The sequence below is a fragment of the Ambystoma mexicanum genome, chromosome 11 (genome assembly GCF_040938575.1).
Source record: "Ambystoma mexicanum isolate Mex_15411 chromosome 11, UKY_AmexF1_1, whole genome shotgun sequence".
NCBI lineage: Eukaryota > Metazoa > Chordata > Amphibia > Caudata > Ambystomatidae > Ambystoma > Ambystoma mexicanum.
The window spans coordinates 1,136,719,978-1,136,743,416 of NC_090934.1; positions in this window are offsets into that span (position 1 = coordinate 1,136,719,978).

Below are 23,439 nucleotides of genomic sequence, written 5' to 3' on the forward strand. Positions count from 1 at the left end.
AGGATTTGGATATCACATCTCATGTTATCGGAAGGATCTCAGGTTTGGTATTAGAAGTATTGAGATATCATATCTCATGCTATAGGAAAGGTCTCAGGACTGGAATGGGAAGGAGTTGGATATCACATTTCATACTAAAGGAAGGGTCTCAGGTTTGGTAGAAGCATTGATATATCACATTTCATGCTATAGGAAGGGTCTCAGGATTGGAATGGGAAGGACTTAGATATCACATATCATGCTATAGGGAGGGTCTCAGTTTTGATATTAGAAGCGTTGAGATATCACATCTTATGCTATCGGAAGTGTCGCAGGATTGGAATGGGAAGGAGCTGGATATCACATCTCATGCTAAAGGAAGGGTCTCAGGTTTGGAACGGGAAGGAGTTGGATATCACAACTCATGTTATAGGAAGGGTCTCAGGTTTGGTATAAGCATTGAGATATCACATCTCTGCTATCTGAAGTGTCTCAGGATTGGAATGGGAAGGAGTTGGATATCCCATCTCATGCTATAGATAGGCTCTCAGGTTTAAAAAGGGAAGGAGTTGGATATCACATCTCATGCTATAGGAAGGGTCTCAGGATTGGAATGGGAAGTAGTTGGATATCACATCTCATGCTATAGGAAGGGTCTCAGGTTTGGTATAAGCATTGAGATATCACATCTCATGCTATAGGACGGGTCTCAGGATTGGAATGGAAGGAGTTGGATATCACATCTCATGCTAAAGGAAGGGTCTCAGGATTGGAATGGGAAGTAGTTGGATATCACATCTCATGCTATAGGAAGGGTCTCAGGTTTGGTATTAGAAGCATTGAGATATCACATCTCATGCTATAGGAAGGGTCTCAGGATTGGAATGGGAAGGACTTGGATATCACATCTCATGTTATAGATATGTTCTCTGGTTTGGAAAGGGAAGGAGTTGGATATCACATCTCATGCTATAGGAAGGGTCTCAGGATTGTAATGGGAAGTAGTTGGATATCACATCTCATGTTATAGGAAGGGTCTCAGGTTTGGTATAAGCATTGAGATATCACATCTCATGCTATAGGACGGGTCTCAGGATTGGAATGGAAGGAGTTGGATATCACATCTCATGTTATAGGAAGGATCTCAGGTTTGGTATTAGAAGGATTGAGACATCACATCTCATGCTATAGGAAGGGTCTCAGGATTGGAATGGGAAGGAGTTGGATATCACATCTCATGCTATAGGAAGGGTCTCAGGTTTGGTATAAGCATTGAGATATCACATCTCATGCTATAGGAAGGGTCTCAGGATTGGAATGGGAAGGAGTTGGATATCACATCTCATGCTAAAGGGAGGGTCTCAGGTTTGGAAGGGGAAGGATTTCGATATTACATCTCGTGTTATAGGAATGATCTCAGGTTTGGTATTAGAAGCATTGAGATATCACATCTCATGCTATCGGAAGGATCTCAGGTTTGGTGTTAGAAGCATTGAGATATCAAATCTCATGCTATAGGAAGGGTCTCAGGATTGGAATGGGAAGGAGTTGGATATCACATCTCATGCTATAGGAAGGGTCTCAGGATTGGAATGGGAAGGAGTTGTATATGAAATCTCATGCCACAGGAAGGGTCTCAGGTTTGGTATAAGCATTGAGATATCACATCTCTGCTATCGGAAGGGTCACAGGATTGGAATGGGAAGGAGTTGGATATCCCATCTTATGTTATAGGAAGGGTCTCAGGTTTGGAATGGAAGGAGTTGGATATCACATCTCATGTTATAGGAAGGATCTCAGGTTTGGTATTAGAAGGATTGAGACATCACATCTCATGCTATAGGAAGGGTCTCAGGATTGGAATGGGAAGGAGTTGGATATCACATCTCATGTTATAGGAAGGGTCTCAGGTTTGGTATAAGCATTGAGATATCACATCTCATGCTATAGGAAGGGTCTCAGGATTGGAATGGGAAGGAGTTGTATATGACATCTCATGCCGTAGGAAGGGTCTCAGGTTTGGTATAAGCATTGAGATATCACTTCTCATGCTATAGGAAGTGTCTCAGGATTGGAATGGGAAGGAGTTGGATATCACATCTCATGTTATAGGAAGGATCTCAGGTTTGGTATTACAAGCATTGAGACATCACATCTCATGCTATAGGAAGGGTCTCAGGATTGGAATGGGAAGGAGTTGGATATCACATCTCATGCTAAAGGGAGGGTCTCAGGTTTGGAAGGGGAAGGATTTCGATATTACATCTCGTGTTATAGGAATGATCTCAGGTTTGGTATTAGAAGCATTGAGATATCACATCTCATGCTATCGGAAGGATCTCAGGTTTGGTGTTAGAAGCATTGAGATATCAAATCTCATGCTATAGGAAGGGTCTCAGGATTGGAATGGGAAGGAGTTGGATATCACATCTCATGCTATAGGAAGGGTCTCAGGATTGGAATGGGAAGGAGTTGTATATGACATCTCATGCCACAGGAAGGGTCTCAGGTTTGGTATAAGCATTGAGATATCACATCTCTGCTATCGGAAGGGTCTCAGGATTGGAATGGGAAGGAGTTGGATATCCCATCTTATGTTATAGGAAGGGTCTCAGGTTTGGTATTAGAAGCATTGAGATATCACATCTCATGCTATAGGAAGGGTCTCAGGATTGGAATGGGAAGGACTTGGATATCACATCTCATGCTATAGGGAGGGTCTCACGTTTGGAAAGGGAAGGAGTTGGATATCACATTTCATGTTAGAGGTAGGATCTCAGGTTTGGTATTAGAGGCATTGAGATATCACATCTCATGCTATCAGAAGGGTCTCAGGATTGGAATGGGAAGGAGTTGGATATCACATCTCATGCTAACGGGAGGGTCTCAGGTTTGGAAGGGGAAGGATTTGGATATCACATCTCATGTTATAGGAAGGATCTCAGGTTTGGTATTAGAAGCATTGAGATATCACATCTCTGCTATCGGAAGTGGCTCAGGATTGGAATGGGAAGGAGTTGGATATCCCATCTCATGTTATAGGACGGGTCTCTGGTTTGGTATAAGCATTGAGATATCACATCTCATGCTATAGGAAGGGTCACATTATTGGAATGGGAAGGATTTGGATATCACATCTCATGCTATAGGAAGTGTCTCAGGTTTGGTATACGCATGGAGATATCACTTCTCATGCTATAGGAAGGGTCTCAGGATTGGAATGGGAAGGAGTTGGATATCTCATCTCATGTTATAGGAAGGATCTCAAGTTTGGTATTAGAAGCATTGAGATATCACATCTCATGCTATCAGAAGGGTCTCAGGATTGGAATGGGAAGGAGTTGGATATCACATCTCATGCTAAAGGGATCGTCTCAGGTTTGGAATGGGAAGGATTTGGATATCACATCTCATGTTATCGGAAGGATCTCAGGTTTGGTATTAGAAGTATTGAGATATCATATCTCATGCTATAGGAAGGGTCTCAGGATTGGAATGGGAAGGACTTACATATCACATATCATGCTATACGGAGGGTCTCAGTTTTGATATTAGAAGCATTGAGATATCACATCTTATGCTATCGGAAGTGTCTCAGGATTGGAATGGGAAGGAGCTGGATATCACATCTCATGCTAAAGGAAGGGTCTCAGGTTTGGAACGGGAAGGAGTTGGATATCACATCTCATGTTATAGGAAGGGTCTCAGGTTTGGTATAAGCATTGAGATATCACATCTCTGCTATCGGAAGTGTCTCAGGATTGGAATGGGAAGGAGTTGGATATCCCATCTCATGCTATAGATAGGCTCTCAGGTTTGAAAAGGGAAGGAGTTGGATATCACATCTCATGCTATAGGAAGGGTCTCAGGATTGGAATGGGAAGTAGTAGGATATCTAATCTCATGCTATAGGAAGGGTCTCAGGTTTGGTATAAGCATTGAGATATCACATCTCATGCTATAGGACGGGTCTCAGGATTGGAATGGAAGGAGTTGGATATCACATCTCATGCTATAGGAAGGGTCTCAGGATTGGAATGGGAAGTAGTTGGATATCACATCTCATGCTATAGGAAGGGTCTCAGGATTGGAATGGGAAGGACTTGGATATCACATCTCATGCTATAGATATGCTCTCAGGTTTGGAAAGGGAAGGAGTTGGATATCACATCTCATGCTATAGGAAGGGTCTCAGGATTGGAATGGGAAGTAGTTGGATATCACATCTCATGCTATAGGAAGGGTCTCAAGTTTGGTATAAGCATTGAGATATCACATCTCATGCTATAGGACGGGTCTCAGGATTGGAATGGAAGGAGTTGGATATCACATCTCATGTTATAGGAAGGATCTCAGTTTTGGTATTAGAAGGATTGAGACATCACATCTCATGCTATAGGAAGGGTCTCAGGATTGGAATGGGAAGGAGTTGGATATCACATCTCATGCTATAGGAAGGATCTCAGGTTTGGTATAAGCATTGAGATATCACATCTCATGCTATAGGAAGGGTCTCAGGATTGGAATGGGAAGGAGTTGTATATGACATCTCATGCCGTAGGAAGGGTCTCAGGTTTGCTATAAGCATTGAGATATCACTTCTCATGCTATAGGAAGTGTCTCAGGATTGGAATGGGAAGGAGTTGGATATCACATCTCATGTTATAGGAAGGATCTCAGGTTTGGTATTAGAAGCATTGAGACATCACATCTCATGCTATAGGAAGGGTCTCAGAATTGGAATGGGAAGGTGTTGGATATCACATCTCAAGCTATCTCAGGATTGGAATGGGAAGGAGTTTGATATCACATCTCATGCTATCGGAAGGGTCTCAGGTTTGGAATGGGAAGGAGTTGGATATCACATCTCATGTTATAGGAAGGATCTCAGGTTTGGTATTAGAAGCATTGAGATATCACATCTCATGCTATAGGAAGGGTCTCAAGATTGGAATAGGAAGGAGTTGGATACCACATCTCATGCTATAGGAAGGGTCTCAGGTTTGGTATAAGCATTAAGATATCCCATCTCAAGGGTCTCAGCATTGGAATCGGAAGGAGTTGTATTTGACATCTCATGCCATAGGAAGGGTCTCAGGTTTGGTATAAGCATTGAGATATCACATCTCTGCTATCGGAAGGGTCTCAGGTTTGGAATGGGAAGGAGTTGGATATCACATCTCATGCTAAAGGGAGGGTCTCAGGTTTGGAAGGGGAAGGATTTGGATATCACATCTCATGTTATAGGAAGGGTCTCAGGTTTGGTATTAGAAGCATTGAGATATCATATCTCATGCTTTCGGAAGGATCTCAGGTTTGGTATTATAGGCATTGAGATATCACATCTCATGCTATCAGAAGGGTCTCAGGATTGGAATGGGAAGCAGTCGGATATCACATCTCATGCTAAAGAGAGGGTCTCAGGTTTGGTATTAGAAGCATTGAGATATCACATCTCATGTTATAGGAAGAATCTCAGGTTTGGTATTAGAGGCATTGAGATATCACATCTCATGCTATCAGAAGGGTCTCAGGATTGGAATGGGAAGGAGTCGGATATCACATCTCATGCTAAAAGGAGGGTCTCAGGTTTGGTATTAGAAGCATTGAGATATCACATCTCATGTTATAGGAAGAATCTCAGGTTTGGTATTAGAGGCATTGAGATATCACATCTCATGCTATAGGAAGGGTCTCAGGATTGGAATGGGAAGGAGTTGGATATCACATCTCATGCAAAAGGAAGGGTCTCAGTTTTGGTAGAAGCATTGAGATATCACATCTCATGGTATAGGAAGGGTCTCAGGATTGGAATGGGAAGGAGTTGGATATCACATCTCATCCAATAGGAAGGATCTCAGGATTGGAATGGGAAGGATTTGGATGTCACATCTCTTGCTATAGGAAGGGTCTCAGGTTTTTTATTAGAAACATTCAGATATCACATCTCATGCTATAGGAAGGGTTTCAGGATTGGAATGGGAAGGAGTTGGATATCCCTTCTCATGCTATAGGAAGGGTCTGAGGTTGGAATGGGAAGGAGTTGGATATCATATCTCATGTTATAGGAAGGGTCTCAGGATTGGAATGGGAAGGATTTGGATATCACATCTCTTGCTATAGGAAGGGTCTCAGGTTTTTTATTAGAAACATTGAGATATCACATCTCATGCTATAGGAAGGGTTTCAGGATTGGAATGGGAAGGATTTGGATATCACATCTCATGCTAAAGGAAGGGTCTCAGGTTTGGAAGGGGAAGGAATTGGATATCATATCTCATGTTATAGGACGGGTCCCAGGTTTGGTATTAGAAGCTTTGAGATGTCACATCTCATGCTATAGGAAGGGTCTCAGGATTGGAATGGGAAGGAGTTGGATATCACATCTCATGCTAAAGGAAGGGACTCAGGTTTGATAGAAGCATTGAGATATCACATCTCATGCTATAGGAAGGGTCTCAGGATTGGAATGGGAAGGAGTTGGATATCACATCTCATGCCATAGGAAGGGTCTCAGGTTTGGTATAAGCATTGAGATATCACATCTCTTCTATCGGAAGGGTCTCAGGATAGGAATGGGAAGGACTTTGATATCACATCTCATGCTATAGGGAGGGTCTCAGTTTTGATATTAGAAGCATTGAGATATCACATTTCATGCTATCGGAAGGGTCTCAGGATTGGAATGGGACGGAGTTGGATATCACATCTCAAGCTATCAGGATTGGAATGGGAAGGAGTTTGATATCACATCTCAAGCTATAGGAAGGGTCTCAGGTTTGGAAGGGGAAGGATTTGGATCTCACATCTCATGTTTTAGGACGGGTCTCAGGTTTGGTATTAGAAGCATTGAGATATCACATCTCATGGTATAGGAAGGGTCTCAGGATTGGAATGGGAAGGAGTTGGATATCACATCTCAAGCTATCACAGGATTGGAATGGGAAGGAGTTTGATATCACATCTCAAGCTATAGGAAGGGTCTCAGGTTTGGAAAGGGAAGGATTTGGATTTCACATCTCATGTTATAGGATGGTTCTCATGTTTGGTTTTAGAAGCATTGAGATATCACATCTCATGCTATCGGAAGGGTCTCAGGTTTGGAAAGGGAAGGATATGGATTTCACATATGTTATTGGATGGTTCTCAGGTTTGGTTTTAGAAGCATTAAGATATCACATCTCATGCTATAGGAAGGGTCTCAGGTTTGGAATGGGAAGGAGTTGGATACACATCTCATGTTATAGGAAGGATCTCAGGTTTGGTATTAGAAGCATTGTGATATCACATATGCTATAGGAAGGGTCTCAGGATTGGAATGAGAAGGAGTTGGATATCACATCTCATGCTAAAGGAAGGATCTCAGGTTTGGAATGGGAAGGAGTTGGATATCACATCTCATGTTATAGGAAAGATCTCAGGTTTGGTATTAGAAGCATTGAGACATCACATCTCATGTTATAGGAAGGGTCTCAGGATTGGAATGGGAAGAAGTTGGATATCACATCTCATGCTATAGGAAGGGTCTCAGGTTTGGTATAAGCATTGAGATATCACATCTCATGCTATAGGAAGGGTCTCAGGATTGGAATGGGAAGGAGTTGTATGTGACATCTCATGCCATAGGAACGGTCTCAGGTTTGGTATAAGCATTGAGATATCATATCACATGCTATAGGAAGGGTCTCAGGATTGGAATGGGAAGGACTTGGATATCACATCTCATGCTATAGGCAGGGTCTCAGGTTTGGAAAGGGAAGGAGATGGATATCACATTTCATGTTAGAGGTAGGATCTCAGGTTTGGTATTAGAGTCATTGATATATCACATCTCATGCTATCAGAAGGGTCTCAGGATTGGAATGGGAAGGAGTTGGATATCACATTTCATGCTAAAGGGAGGGTCTCAGGTTTGGAAGGGGAAGGATTTGGAAATCACATCTCATGTTATAGGAATGATCTCAGGTTTGGTATTAGAAGCATTGAGATATCACATCTCATGCTATAGGAAGGGTCTCAGGTTTGGAATTGGAAGGAGTTGGATATCACATCTCATGCTATAGGAAGGGTCTCAGGATTGGAATGGGAAGGAGTTGTATATGACATCTCAGGCCATAGGAAGTGTCTCAGGTTTGGTATAAGCATTGAGATATCACATCTCTGCTATCGGAAGGGTCTCAGGATTGGAATGGGAAGGAGTTGGATATCCCATCTCATGTTATAGGAAGGGTCTCAGGTTTGGTATTAGAAGCATTGAGATATCACATCTCATGCTATAGGAAGGGTCTCAGGATTGGAATGGGGAGGACTTGGATGTCACATCTCATGCTATAGGGAGGGTCTCAAGTTTGATATTAGAAGCATTGAGATAACAAATCTCATGATATCGGAAGGGTCTCAGGATTGGAATGGGAAGGAGTTGGATATCACATCTCATGATAAAGGAAGGGTCTAAGGTTTGGAAGGGGAAGGATTTGGATATCACATCTCATGTTATAGGACGGGTCTCAGGTTTGGTATTAGAAACATTGAGATATCAAGTCTCATGGTATAGGAAGGGTATCAGAATTGGAATGGGAAGGAGTTGGATATCACATCTCAAGCTATAGGAAGGGTCTCAGGTTTGGTATAAGCATGGAGATATCACTTCTTATGCTATAGGAAGGGTCTCAGGATTGGAATGGGAAGGAGTTGGATATCACATCTCATGTTATAGGAAGGATCTCAGGTTTGGTATTAGAAGCATTGAGACATCACGTCTCATGCTATGGGAAGGGTCTCAGGATTGGAATGGGAAGGAGTTGGATATCACATCTCATGCTATAGGAAGGGTCTCAGGTTTGGTATAAGCATTGAGACATCACATCTCATGCTATAGGAAGGGTCTCAAGATTGGAATGGGAAGGAGTTGAATATCACATCTCATGCTATAGGAAGGGTCTCAGGTTTGGTATAAGCATTGAGATATCACATCTCATGCTATAGGAAGGGTCTCAGGATTGGAATGGGAAGGAGTTGGATATCACATCTCATGCTATAGGAAGGGTCTCAGGTTTGGAAGGGGAAGGAGTTGGATATCCAATCTCATGTTATAGGACTGGTCTCAGGTTTGGTATTAGAAGCATTGAGATATCAAGTCTCATGGTATAGGAAGGGTCTCAGAATTGGAGTGGGAAGGAGTTGGATATCACATCTCAAGCTATAGGAAGGGTCTCAGGATTGGAATGGGAAGGACTTGGATATCACATCTCATGCTATAGGAAGTCTCTCAGGTTTGGAAGGGGAAAGAGTTGGATATCACATTTCATGTTAGAGGTAGGATCTCAGGTTTGGTATTAGAGGCATTGTGATATCACATCTCATGCTATCAGAAGGGTTTCAGGAATGGAATGGGAAGGAGTTGGATATCACATCTAATGCTAAAGGGAGGGTCTCAGGTTTGGAAGGGGAAGGATTTGGATATCACATCTCATGCTATAGATAGGCTCTCAGGTTTGGAAAGGGACGGAGTTGGATATCACATCTCATGCTATAGGAAGGGTCTCAGGATTGGAATGGGAAGTAGTTGGATATCACATCTCATGCTATAGGAAGGGTCTCAGGTTTGGAAAGGGAAGGAGTTGGATATCACATCTCATGCTATAGGAAGGGTCTCAGGATTGGAATGGGAAGTAGTTAGATATCACATCTCATGCTATAGGAAGGGTCTCAGGTTTGGTATAAGCATTGAGATATCACATCTCATGCTATAGAACGGGTCTCAGGATTGGAATGGAAGGAGTTGGATATCACATCTCATGTTATAGGAAAGATCTCAGGTTTGGTATTAGAAGGATTGAGACATCACATCTCATGCTATAGGAAGGGTCTCAGGATTGGAATGGGAAGGAGTTGGATATCACATCTCATGCTAAAGGGAGGGTCTCAGGTTTGGAAGGGGAAGGATTTGGATATTACATCTCGTGTTATAGGAATGATCTCAGGTTTGTTATTAGAAGCATTGAGATATCACATCTCATGCTATAGGAAGGGTCTCAGGATTGGAATGGGAAGGAGTTGTATATGACATCTCATGCCGTAGGAAGGGTCTCAGGTTTGGTATAAGCATTGAGATATCACTTCTCATGCTATAGGAAGTGTCTCAGGATTGGAATGGGAAGGAGTTGGATATCACATCTCATGTTATAGGAAGGATCTCAGGTTTGGTATTAGAAGCATTGAGACATCACATCTCATGCTATAGGAAGGGTCTCAGGATTGGAATGGGAAGGAGTTGGATATCACATCTCATGCTAAAGGGAGGGTCTCAGGTTTGGAAGGGGAAGGATTTGGATATTACATCTCGTGTTATAGGAATGATCTCAGGTTTGGTATTAGAAGCATTGAGATATCACATCTCATGCTATCGGAAGGATCTCAGGTTTGGTGTTAGAAGCATTGAGATATCAAATCTCATGCTATAAGAAGGGTCTCAGGATTGGAATGGGAAGGAGTTGGATATCACATCTCATGCTATAGGAAGGGTCTCAGGATTGGAATGGAAAGGAGTTGTATATGACATCTCATGCCACAGGAAGGTTCTCAGGTTTGGTATAAGCATTGAGATATCACATCTCTGCTATCGGAAGGGTCTCAGGATTGGAATGGGAAGGAGTTGGATATCCCATCTTATGTTATAGGAAGGGTCTCAGGTTTGGTATTAGAAGCATTGAGATATCACATCTCATGCTATAGGAAGGGTCTCAGGATTGGAATGGGAAGGACTTGGATATCACATCTCATGCTATAGGGAGGGTCTCACGTTTGGAAAGGGAAGGAGTTGGATATCACATTTCATGTTAGAGGTAGGATCTCAGGTTTGGTATTAGAGGAATTGAGATATCACATCTCATGCTATCAGAAGGGTCTCAGGATTGGAATGGGAAGGAGTTGGATATCACATCTCATGCTAAAGGGAGGGTCTCAGGTTTGGAAGGGGAAGGATTTGGATATCACATCTCATGTTATAGGAAGGATCTCAGGTTTGGTATTAGAAGCATTGAGATATCACATCTCTGCTATCGGAAGTGGCTCAGGATTGGAATGGGAAGGAGTTGGATATCCCATCTCATGTTATAGGACAGGTCTCTGGTTTGGTATAAGCATTGAGATATCACATCTCATGCTATAGGAAGGGTCTCAGGATTGGAATGGGAAGGATTTGGATATCACATCTCATGCTATAGGAAGGGTCTCAGGTTTGGTATACGCATGGAGATATCACTTCTCATGCTATAGAAAGGGTCTCAGGATTGGAATGGGAAGGAGTTGGATATCACATCTCATGTTATAGGAAGGATCTCAGGTTTGGTATTAGAAGCATTGAGATATCACATCTCATGCTATCAGAAGGGTCTCAGGATTGGAATGGGAAGGAGTTGGATATCACATCTCATGCTAAAGGGAGGGTCTCAGGTTTGGAATGGGAAGGATTTGGATATCACATCTCATGTTATCGGAAGGATCTCAGGTTTGGTATTAGAAGCATTGAGATATCACATCTCATGCTATAGGACGGGTCTCAGGATTGGAATGGAAGGAGTTGGATATCACATCTCATGCTATAGGAAGGGTCTCAGGATTGGAATGGGAAGTAGTTGGATATCACATCTCATGCTATAGGAAGGGTCTCAGGTTTGGTATTAGAAGCATTGAGATATCACATCTCATGCTATAGGAAGGGTCTCAGGATTGGAATGGGAAGGACTTGGATATCACATCTCATGCTATAGATATGCTCTCGGGTTTGGAAAGGGAAGGAGTTGGATATCACATCTCATGCTATAGGAAGGGTCTCAGGATTGGAATGGGAAGTAGTTGGATATCACATCTCATGCTATAGGAAGGGTCTCAGGTTTGGTATAAGCATTGAGATATCACATCTCATGCTATAGGACGGGTCTCAGGATTGGAATGGAAGGAGTTGGATATCACATCTCATGTTATAGGAAGGATCTCAGGTTTGGTATTAGAAGGATTGAGACATCACATCTCATGCTATAGGAAGGGTCCCAGGTTTGGTATAAGCATTGAGATATCACATCTCATGCTATAGGAAGGGTCTCAGGATTGGAATGGGAAGGAGTTGTATATGACATCTCATGCCGTAGGAAGGGTCTCAGGTTTGGTATAAGCATTGAGATATCACTTCTCATGCTATAGAAAGTGTCTCAGGATTGGAATGGGAAGGAGTTGGATATCACATCTCATGTTATAGGAAGGATCTCAGGTTTGGTATTAGAAGCATTGAGACATCACATCTCATGCTATAGGAAGGGTCTCAGAATTGGAATGGGAAGGAGTTGGATATCACATCTCAAGCTATCTCAGGATTGGAATGGGAAGGAGTTTGATATCACATCTCATGCTATCGGAAGGGTCTCAGGTTTGGAATGGGAAGGAGTTGGATATCACATCTCATGTTATAGGAAGGATCTCAGGTTTGGTATTAGAAGCATTGAGATATCACATCTCATGCTATAGGAAGGGTCTCAAGATTGGAATCGGAAGGAGTTGGATACCACATCTCATGCTATAGGAAGGGTCTCAGGTTTGGTATAAGCATTAAGATATCCCATCTCAAGGGTCTCAGCATTGGAATCGGAAGGAGTTGTATTTGACATCTCATGCCATAGGAAGGGTCTCAGGTTTGGTATAAGCATTGAGATATCACATCTCTGCTATCGGAAGGGTCTCAGGTTTGGAATGGGAAGGAGTTGGATATCACATCTCATGCTAAAGGGAGGGTCTCAGGTTTGGAAGGGGAAGGATTTGGATATCACATCTCATGTTATAGGAAGGGTCTCAGGTTTGGTATTAGAAGCATTGAGATATCATATCTCATGCTATCGGAAGGATCTCAGGTTTGGTATTATAGGCATTGAGATATCACATCTCATGCTATCAGAAGGGTCTCAGGATTGGAATGGGAAGCAGTCGGATATCACATCTCATGCTAAAGGGAGGGTCTCAGGTTTGGTATTAGAAGCATTGAGATATCACATCTCATGTTATAGGAAGAATCTCAGGTTTGGTATTAGAGGCATTGAGATATCACATCTCATGCTATCAGAAGGGTCTCAGGATTGGAATGGGAAGGAGTCGGATATCACATCTCATGCTAAAGGGAGGGTCTCAGGTTTGGTATTAGAAGCATTGAGATATCACATCTCATGTTATAGGAAGAATCTCAGGTTTGGTATTAGAGGCATTGAGATATCACATCTCATGCTATAGGAAGGGTCTCAGGATTGGAATGGGAAGGAGTTGGATATCACATCTCATGCAAAAGGAAGGGTCTCAGTTTTGGTAGAAGCATTGAGATATCACATCTCATGGTATAGGAAGGGTCTCAGGATTGGAATGGGAAGGAGTTGGATATCACATCTCATCCAATAGGAAGGATCTCAGGATTGGAATGGGAAGGATTTGGATGTCACATCTCTTGCTATAGGAAGGGTCTCAGGTTTTTTATTAGAAACATTGAGATATCACATCTCATGCTATAGGAAGGGTTTCAGGATTGGAATGGGAAGGAGTTGGATATCCCTTCTCATGCTATAGGAAGGGTCTGAGGTTGGAATGGGAAGGAGTTGGATATCATATCTCATGTTATAGGAAGGGTCTCAGGATTGGAATGGGAAGGATTTGGATATCACATCTCTTGCTATAGGAAGGGTCTCAGGTTTTTTATTAGAAACATTGAGATATCACATCTCATGCTATAGGAAGGGTTTCAGGATTGGAATGGGAAGGATTTGGATATCACATCTCATGCTAAAGGAAGGGTCTCAGGTTTGGAAGGGGAAGGAATTGGATATCATATCTCATGTTATAGGACGGGTCCCAGGTTTGGTATTAGAAGCTTTGAGATGTCACATCTCATGCTATAGGAAGGGTCTCAGGATCGGAATGGGAAGGAGTTGGATATCACATCTCATGCTAAAGGAAGGGACTCAGGTTTGATAGAAGCATTGAGATATCACATCTGATGCTATAGGAAGAGTCTCAGGATTGGAATGGGAAGGAGTTGGATATCACATCTCATGCCATAGGAAGGGTCTCAGGTTTGGTATAAGCATTGAGATATCACATCTCTTCTATCGGAAGGGTCTCAGGATAGGAATGGGAAGGACTTAGATATCACATCTCATGCTATAGGGAGGGTCTCAGTTTTGATATTAGAAGCATTGAGATATCACATTTCATGCTATCGGAAGGGTCTCAGGATTGGAATGGGACGGAGTTGGATATCACATCTCAAGCTATCAGGATTGGAATGGGAAGGAGTTTGATATCACATCTCAAGCTATAGGAAGGGTCTCAGGTTTGGAAGGGGAAGGATTTGGATCTCACATCTCATGTTTTAGGACGGGTCTCAGGTTTGGTATTAGAAGCATTGAGATATCACATCTCATGGTATAGGAAGGGTCTCAGGATTGGAATGGGAAGGAGTTGGATATCACATCTCAAGCTATCACAGGATTGGAATGGGAAGGAGTTTGATATCACATCTCAAGCTATAGGAAGGGTCTCAGGTTTGGAAAGGGAAGGATTTGGATTTCACATCTCATGTTATAGGATGGTTCTCATGTTTGGTTTTAGAAGCATTGAGATATCACATCTCATGCTATCGGAAGGGTCTCAGGTTTGGAAAGGGAAGGATTTGGATTTCACATATGTTATTGGATGGTTCTCAGGTTTGGTTTTAGAAGCATTGAGATATCACATCTCATGCTATAGGAAGGGTCTCAGGTTTGGAATGGGAAGGAGTTGGATACACATCTCATGTTATAGGAAGAATCTCAGGTTTGGTATTAGAAGCATTGTGATATCACATATGCTATAGGAAGGGTCTCAGGATTGGAATGGGAAGGAGTTGGATATCACATCTCATGCTAAAGGAAGGGTCTCAGAATTGGAATGGGAAGGAGTTGGATATCACATCTCAAGCTATCTCAGGATTGGAATGGGAAGGAGTTTGATATCACATCTCATGCTATCGGAAGGGTCTCAGGTTTGGAATGGGAAGGAGTTGGATATCACATCTCATGTTATAGGAAGGATCTCAGGTTTGGTATTAGAAGCATTGAGATATCACATCTCATGCTATAGGAAGGGTCTCAAGATTGGAATCGGAAGGAGTTGGATACCACATCTCATGCTATAGGAAGGGTCTCAGGTTTGGTATAAGCATTAAGATATCCCATCTCAAGGGTCTCAGCATTGGAATCGGAAGGAGTTGTATTTGACATCTCATGCCATAGGAAGGGTCTCAGGTTTGGTATAAGCATTGAGATATCACATCTCTGCTATCGGAAGGGTCTCAGGTTTGGAATGGGAAGGAGTTGGATATCACATCTCATGCTAAAGGGAGGGTCTCAGGTTTGGAAGGGGAAGGATTTGGATATCACATCTCATGTTATAGGAAGGGTCTCAGGTTTGGTATTAGAAGCATTGAGATATCATATCTCATGCTATCGGAAGGATCTCAGGTTTGGTATTATAGGCATTGAGATATCACATCTCATGCTATCAGAAGGGTCTCAGGATTGGAATGGGAAGCAGTCGGATATCACATCTCATGCTAAAGGGAGGGTCTCAGGTTTGGTATTAGAAGCATTGAGATATCACATCTCATGTTATAGGAAGAATCTCAGGTTTGGTATTAGAGGCATTGAGATATCACATCTCATGCTATCAGAAGGGTCTCAGGATTGGAATGGGAAGGAGTCGGATATCACATCTCATGCTAAAGGGAGGGTCTCAGGTTTGGTATTAGAAGCATTGAGATATCACATCTCATGTTATAGGAAGAATCTCAGGTTTGGTATTAGAGGCATTGAGATATCACATCTCATACTATAGGAAGGGTCTCAGGATTGGAATGGGAAGGAGTTGGATATCACATCTCATGCAAAAGGAAGGGTCTCAGTTTTGGTAGAAGCATTGAGATATCACATCTCATGGTATAGGAAGGGTCTCAGGATTGGAATGGGAAGGAGTTGGATATCACATCTCATCCAATAGGAAGGATCTCAGGATTGGAATGGGAAGGATTTGGATGTCACATCTCTTGCTATAGGAAGGGTCTCAGGTTTTTTATTAGAAACATTGAGATATCACATCTCATGCTATAGGAAGGGTTTCAGGATTGGAATGGGAAGGAGTTGGATATCCCTTCTCATGCTATAGGAAGGGTCTGAGGTTGGAATGGGAAGGAGTTGGATATCATATCTCATGTTATAGGAAGGGTCTCAGGATTGGAATGGGAAGGATTTGGATATCACATCTCTTGCTATAGGAAGGGTCTCAGGTTTTTTATTAGAAACATTGAGATATCACATCTCATGCTATAGGAAGGGTTTCAGGATTGGAATGGGAAGGATTTGGATATCACATCTCATGCTAAAGGAAGGGTCTCAGGTTTGGAAGGGGAAGGAATTGGATATCATATCTCATGTTATAGGACGGGTCCCAGGTTTGGTATTAGAAGCTTTGAGATGTCACATCTCATGCTATAGGAAGGGTCTCAGGATCGGAATGGGAAGGAGTTGGATATCACATCTCATGCTAAAGGAAGGGACTCAGGTTTGATAGAAGCATTGAGATATCACATCTGATGCTATAGGAAGAGTCTCAGGATTGGAATGGGAAGGAGTTGGATATCACATCTCATGCCATAGGAAGGGTCTCAGGTTTGGTATAAGCATTGAGATATCACATCTCTTCTATCGGAAGGGTCTCAGGATAGGAATGGGAAGGACTTAGATATCACATCTCATGCTATAGGGAGGGTCTCAGTTTTGATATTAGAAGCATTGAGATATCACATTTCATGCTATCGGAAGGGTCTCAGGATTGGAATGGGACGGAGTTGGATATCACATCTCAAGCTATCAGGATTGGAATGGGAAGGAGTTTGATATCACATCTCAAGCTATAGGAAGGGTCTCAGGTTTGGAAGGGGAAGGATTTGGATCTCACATCTCATGTTTTAGGACGGGTCTCAGGTTTGGTATTAGAAGCATTGAGATATCACATCTCATGGTATAGGAAGGGTCTCAGGATTGGAATGGGAAGGAGTTGGATATCACATCTCAAGCTATCACAGGATTGGAATGGGAAGGAGTTTGATATCACATCTCAAGCTATAGGAAGGGTCTCAGGTTTGGAAAGGGAATGATTTGGATTTCACATCTCATGTTATAGGATGGTTCTCATGTTTGGTTTTAGAAGCATTGAGATATCACATCTCATGCTATCGGAAGGCTCTCAGGTTTGGAAAGGGAAGGATTTGGATTTCACATATGTTATTGGATGGTTCTCAGGTTTGGTTTTAGAAGCATTGAGATATCACATCTCATGCTATAGGAAGGGTCTCAGGTTTGGAATGGGAAGGAGTTGGATACACATCTCATGTTATAGGAAGAATCTCAGGTTTGGTATTAGAAGCATTGTGATATCACATATGCTATAGGAAGGGTCTCAGGATTGGAATGGGAAGGAGTTGGATATCACATCTCATGCTAAAGGAAGGATCTCAGGTTTGGAATGGGAAGGAGTTGGATATCATATCTCATGTTATAGGAAAGATCTCAGGTTTGGTATTAGAAGCATTGAGACATCACATCTCATGTTATAGGAAGGGTCTCAGGATTGGAATGGGAAGAAGTTGGATATCACATCTCATGCTATAGGAAGGGTCTCAGGTTTGGTATAAGCATTGAGATATCACATCTCATGCTATAGGAAGGGTCTCAGGATTGGAATGGGAAGGAGTTGTATGTGACATCTCATGCCATAGGAAGGGTCTCAGGTTTGGTATAAGCATTGAGATATCATATCACATGCTATAGGAAGGGTCTCATGATTGGAATGGGAAGGACTTGGATATCACATCTCATGCTATAGGCAGGGTCTCAGGTAGGATCTCAGGTTTGGTATTAGAGTCATTGATATATCACATCTCATGCTATCAGAAGGGTCTCAGGATTGGAATGGGAAGGAGTTGGATATCACATTTCATGCTAAAGGGAGGGTCTCAGGTTTGGAAGGGGAAGGATTTGGAAATCACATCTCATGTTATAGGAATGATCTCAGGTTTGGTATTAGAAGCATTGAGATATCACATCTCATGCTATCGGAAGGATCTCAGGTTTGGTATTAGAGGCATTGAGATATCACATCTCATGCTATCATAAGGGTCTCAGGATTGGAATGGGAAGGAGTTGGATATCACATCTCATGTTATAGGAAGGATCTCAGGTTTGGTATTAGAAGCATTGAGACATCACATCTCATGCTATAGGAAGGGTCTCAGGTTTGGAATTGGAAGGAGTTGGATATCACATCTCATGCTATAGGAAGGGTCTCAGGATTGGAATGGGAAGGAGTTGTATATGACATCTCAGGCCATAGGAAGGGTCTCAGGTTTGGTATAAGCATTGAGATATCACATCTCTGCTATCGGAAGGGTCTCAGGATTGGAATGGGAAGGAGTTGGATATCCCATCTCATGTTATAGGAAGGGTCTCAGGTTTGGTATTAGAAGCATTGAGATATCACATCTCATGCTATAGGAAGGGTCTCAGGATTGGAATGGGGAGGACTTGGATGTCACATCTCATGCTATAGGGAGGGTCTCAAGTTTGATATTAGAAGCATTGAGATAACAAATCTCATGATATCGGAAGGGTCTCAGGATTGGAATGGGAAGGAGTTGGATATCACATCTCATGTTATAGGACGGGTCTCAGGTTTGGTATTAGAAACATTGAGATATCAAGTCTCGTGGTATAGGAAGGGTCTCAGAATTGGAATGGGAAGGAGTTGGATATCACATCTCAAGCTATAGGAAGGGTCTCAGGATTGGAATGGGAAGGAGTTTGATATCACATCTCATGCCATAGTATGGGTCTCAGGTTTGGTAGAAGCATTTGGGATATCACATCTCATGCTATCGGAAGGGTCTCAGGATTGGAATGGGAAGGAGTTGGATATCACATCTCAAGCTATAGGAAGGGTCTCAGGTTTGGTATAAGCATTGAGATATCACATCTCATGCTATAGGAAGGGTCTCAGGATTGGAATGGGAAGTAGTTGGATATCACATCTCATGCTATAGGAAGGGTCTCAGGTTTGGAATGGGGAGGAATTGGATATCACATCTCATGTCATAGGAAGGATCTCAGGTTTGGTATTAGAAGCATTGAGATACCACATCTCTGCTATCGGAAGTGGCTCAGGATTGGAATGGGAAGGAGTTGGATATTACATTCTTGCTATAGGAAGGGTCTCATGTTTGGAATGGGAAGGAGTTGGATATCACATATGCTATAGGAAGGGTCCCAGGCTTGGAACGGGAAGGAGTTGGATATCACATCTCATGTTATAGGAAGGGTCTCAGGTTTGGTATAAGCATTGAGGTATCACATCTCTGCTATCGGAAGTGTCTCAGGATTGGAATGGGAAGGAGTTGGATATCCCATCTCATGTTATAGGACGGGTCTCAGGTTTGTTATTAGAATCATTGAGATATCATATTGCATGCTGTAGGAAGGGTATAAGGATTGGAATGGGAAGGACTTGGATATCACATCTCATGCTATAGGTAGGCTCTCAGGTTTGGAAAGGGAAGGAGTTGGATATCACATCTCCTGTTATAGGAAGAGTCTCAGGTTTGGTATAAGCATTGAGACATCACTTCTCATGCTATAGGAAGGGTCTCAAGATTGGAATGGGAAGGAGTTGAATATCACATCTCATGCTATAGGAAGGGTCTCAGGTTTGGTATAAGCATTGAGATATCACATCTCATGCTATAGGAAGGGTCTCAGGATTGGAATGGGAAGGAGTTGGATATCACATCTCATGCTATAGGAAGGGTCTCAGGTTTGGAAGGGGAAGGAGTTGGATATCCAATCTCATGTTATAGGACTGGTTTCAGGTTTGGTATTAGAAGCATTGAGATATCAAGTCTCATGGTATAGGAAGGGTCTCAGAATTGGAATGGGAAGGAGTTGGATATCACATCTCAAGCTATAGGAAGGGTCTCAGGATTGGAATGGGAAGGACTTGGATATCACATCTCATGCTATAGGAAGTCTCTCAGGTTTGGAAGGGGAAAGAGTTGGATATCACATTTCATGTTAGAGGTAGGATCTCAGGTTTGGTATTAGAGGCATTGAGATATCACATCTCATGCTATCAGAAGGGTCTCAGGAATGGAATGGGAAGGAGTTGGATATCACATCTCATGCTAAAGGGAGGGTCTCAGGTTTGGAAGGGGAAGGATTTGGATATCACATCTCATGCTATAGATAGGCTCTCAGGTTTGGAAAGGGAAGGAGTTGGATATCACATCTCATGCTATCAGAAGGGTCTCAGGATTGGAATGGGAAGTAGTTGGATATCACATCTCATGCTATAGGAAGGGTCTCAGGTTTGGAAAGGGAAGGAGTTGGATATCACATCTCATGCTATAGGAAGGGTCTCAGGTTTGGTATAAGCATTGAGATATCACATCTCATGCTATAGAACGGGTCTCAGGATTGGAATGGAAGGAGTTGGATATCACATCTCATGTTATAGGAAAGATCTCAGGTTTGGTATTAGAAGGATTGAGACATCACATCTCATGCTATAGGAAGGGTCTCAGGATTGGAATGGGAAGGAGTTGGATATCATATCTCATGCTATAGGAAGGGTCTCAGGTTTGGTATACGCATTGAGATATCACATCTCATGCTATAGGAAGGGTCTCAGGATTGGAATGGGAAGGAGTTGTATATGACATCTCATGCCGTAGGAAGGGTCTCAGGTTTGGTATAAGCATTGAGATATCACTTCTCATGCTATAGGAAGTGTCTCAGGATTGGAATGGGAAGGAGTTGGATATCACATCTCATGTTATAGGAAGGATCTCAGGTTTGGTATTAGAAGCATTGAGACATCACATCTCATGCTATAGGAAGGGTCTCAGGATTGGAATGGGAAGGAGTTGGATATCACATCTCATGCTAAAGGGAGGGTCTCAGGTTTGGAAGGGGAAGGATTTGGATATTACATCTCGTGTTATAGGAATGATCTCAGGTTTGGTATTAGAAGCATTGAGATATCACATCTCATGCTATCGGAAGGATCTCAGGTTTGGTGTTAGAAGCATTGAGATATCAAATCTCATGCTATAGGAAGGGTCTCAGGATTGGAATGGGAAGGAGTTGGATATCACATCTCATGCTATAGGAAGGGTCTCAGGATTGGAATGGGAAGAAGTTGTATATGACATCTCATGCCACAGGAAGGGTCTCAGGTTTGGTATAAGCATTGAGATATCACATCTCTGCTATCGGAAGGGTCTCAGGATTGGAATGGGAAGGAGTTGGATATCCCATCTTATGTTATAGGAAGGGTCTCAGGTTTGGTATTAGAAGCATTGAGATATCACATCTCATGCTATAGGAAGGGTCTCAGGATTGGAATGGGAAGGACTTGGATATCACATCTCATGCTATAGGGAGGGTCTCACGTTTGGAAAGGGAAGGAGTTGGATATCACATTTCATGTTAGAGGTAGGATCTCAGGTTTGGTATTAGAGGCATTGAGATATCACATCTCATGCTATCAGAAGGGTCTCAGGATTGGAATGGGAAGGAGTTGGATATCACATCTCATGCTAAAGGGAGGGTCTCAGGTTTGGAAGGGGAAGGATTTGGATATCACATCTCATGTTATAGGAAGGATCTCAGGTTTGGTATTAGAAGCATTGAGATATCACATCTCTGCTATCGGAAGTGGCTCAGGATTGGAATGGGAAGGAGTTGGATATCCCATCTCATGTTATAGGATGGGTCTCTGGTTTGGTATAAGCATTGAGATATCACATCTCATGCTATAGGAAGGGTCTCAGGATTGGAATGGGAAGGATTTGGATATCACATCTCATGCTATAGGAAGGGTCTCAGGTTTGGTATACGCATGGAGATATCACTTCTCATGCTATAGGAAGGGTCTCAGGATTGGAATGGGAAGGAGTTGGATATCACATCTCATGTTATAGGAAGGATCTCAGGTTTGGTATTAGAAGCATTCAGATATCACATCTCATGCTATCAGAAGGGTCTCAGGATTGGAATGGGAAGGAGTTGGATATCACATCTCATGCTAAAGGGAGGGTCTCAGGTTTGGAATGGGAAGGATTTGGATATCACATCTCATGTTATCGGAAGGATCTCAGGTTTGGTATTAGAAGTATTGAGATATCATATCTCATGCTATAGGAAGGGTCTCAGGACTGGAATGGGAAGGAGTTGGATATCACATCTCATGCTAAAGGAAGGGTCTCAGGTTTGGTAGAAGCATTGAGATATCACATCTCATGCTATAGGAAGGGTCTCAGGATTGGAATGGGAAGGACTTAGATATCACATATCATGCTATAGGGAGGGTCTCAGTTTTGATATTAGAAGCATTGAGATATCACATCTTGTGCTATCGGAAGTGTCTCAGGATTGGAATGGGAAGGAGCTGGATATCACATCTCATGCTAAAGGAAGGGTCTCAGGTTTGGAACGGGAAGGAGTTGGATATCACATCTCATGTTATAGGAAGGGTCTCAGGTTTGGTATAAGCATTGAGATATCACATCTCTGCTATCGGAAGTGTCTCAGGATTGGAATGGGAAGGAGTTGGATATCCCATCTCATGCTATAGATAGGCTCTCAGGTTTGAAAAGGGAAGGAGTTGGATATCACATCTCATGCTATAGGAAGGGTCTCAGGATTGGAATGGGAAGTAGTTGGATATCACATCTCATGCTATAGGAAGGGTCTCAGGTTTGGTATAAGCATTGAGATATCACATCTCATGCTATAGGACGGGTCTCAGGATTGGAATGGAAGGAGTTGGATATCACATCTCATGCTATAGGAAGGGTCTCAGGATTGGAATGGGAAGGAGTTGGATATCACATCTCATGTTATAGGAAGGATCTCAGGTTTGGTATTAGAAGCATTGAGATATCACATCTCATGCTATAGGAAGGGTCTCAAGATTGGAATCGGAAGGAGTTGGATACCACATCTCATGCTATAGGAAGCGTCTCAGGTTTGGTATAAGCATTAAGATATCCCATCTCAAGGGTCTCAGCATTGGAATCGGAAGGAGTTGTATTTGACATCTCATGCCATAGGAAGGGTCTCAGGTTTGGTATAAGCATTGAGATATCACATCTCTGCTATCGGAAGGGTCTCAGGTTTGGAATGGGAAGGAGTTGGATATCACATCTCATGCTAAAGGGAGGGTCTCAGGTTTGGAAGGGGAAGGATTTGGATATCACATCTCATGTTATAGGAAGGGTCTCAGGTTTGGTATTAGAAGCATTGAGATATCATATCTCATGCTATCGGAAGGATCTCAGGT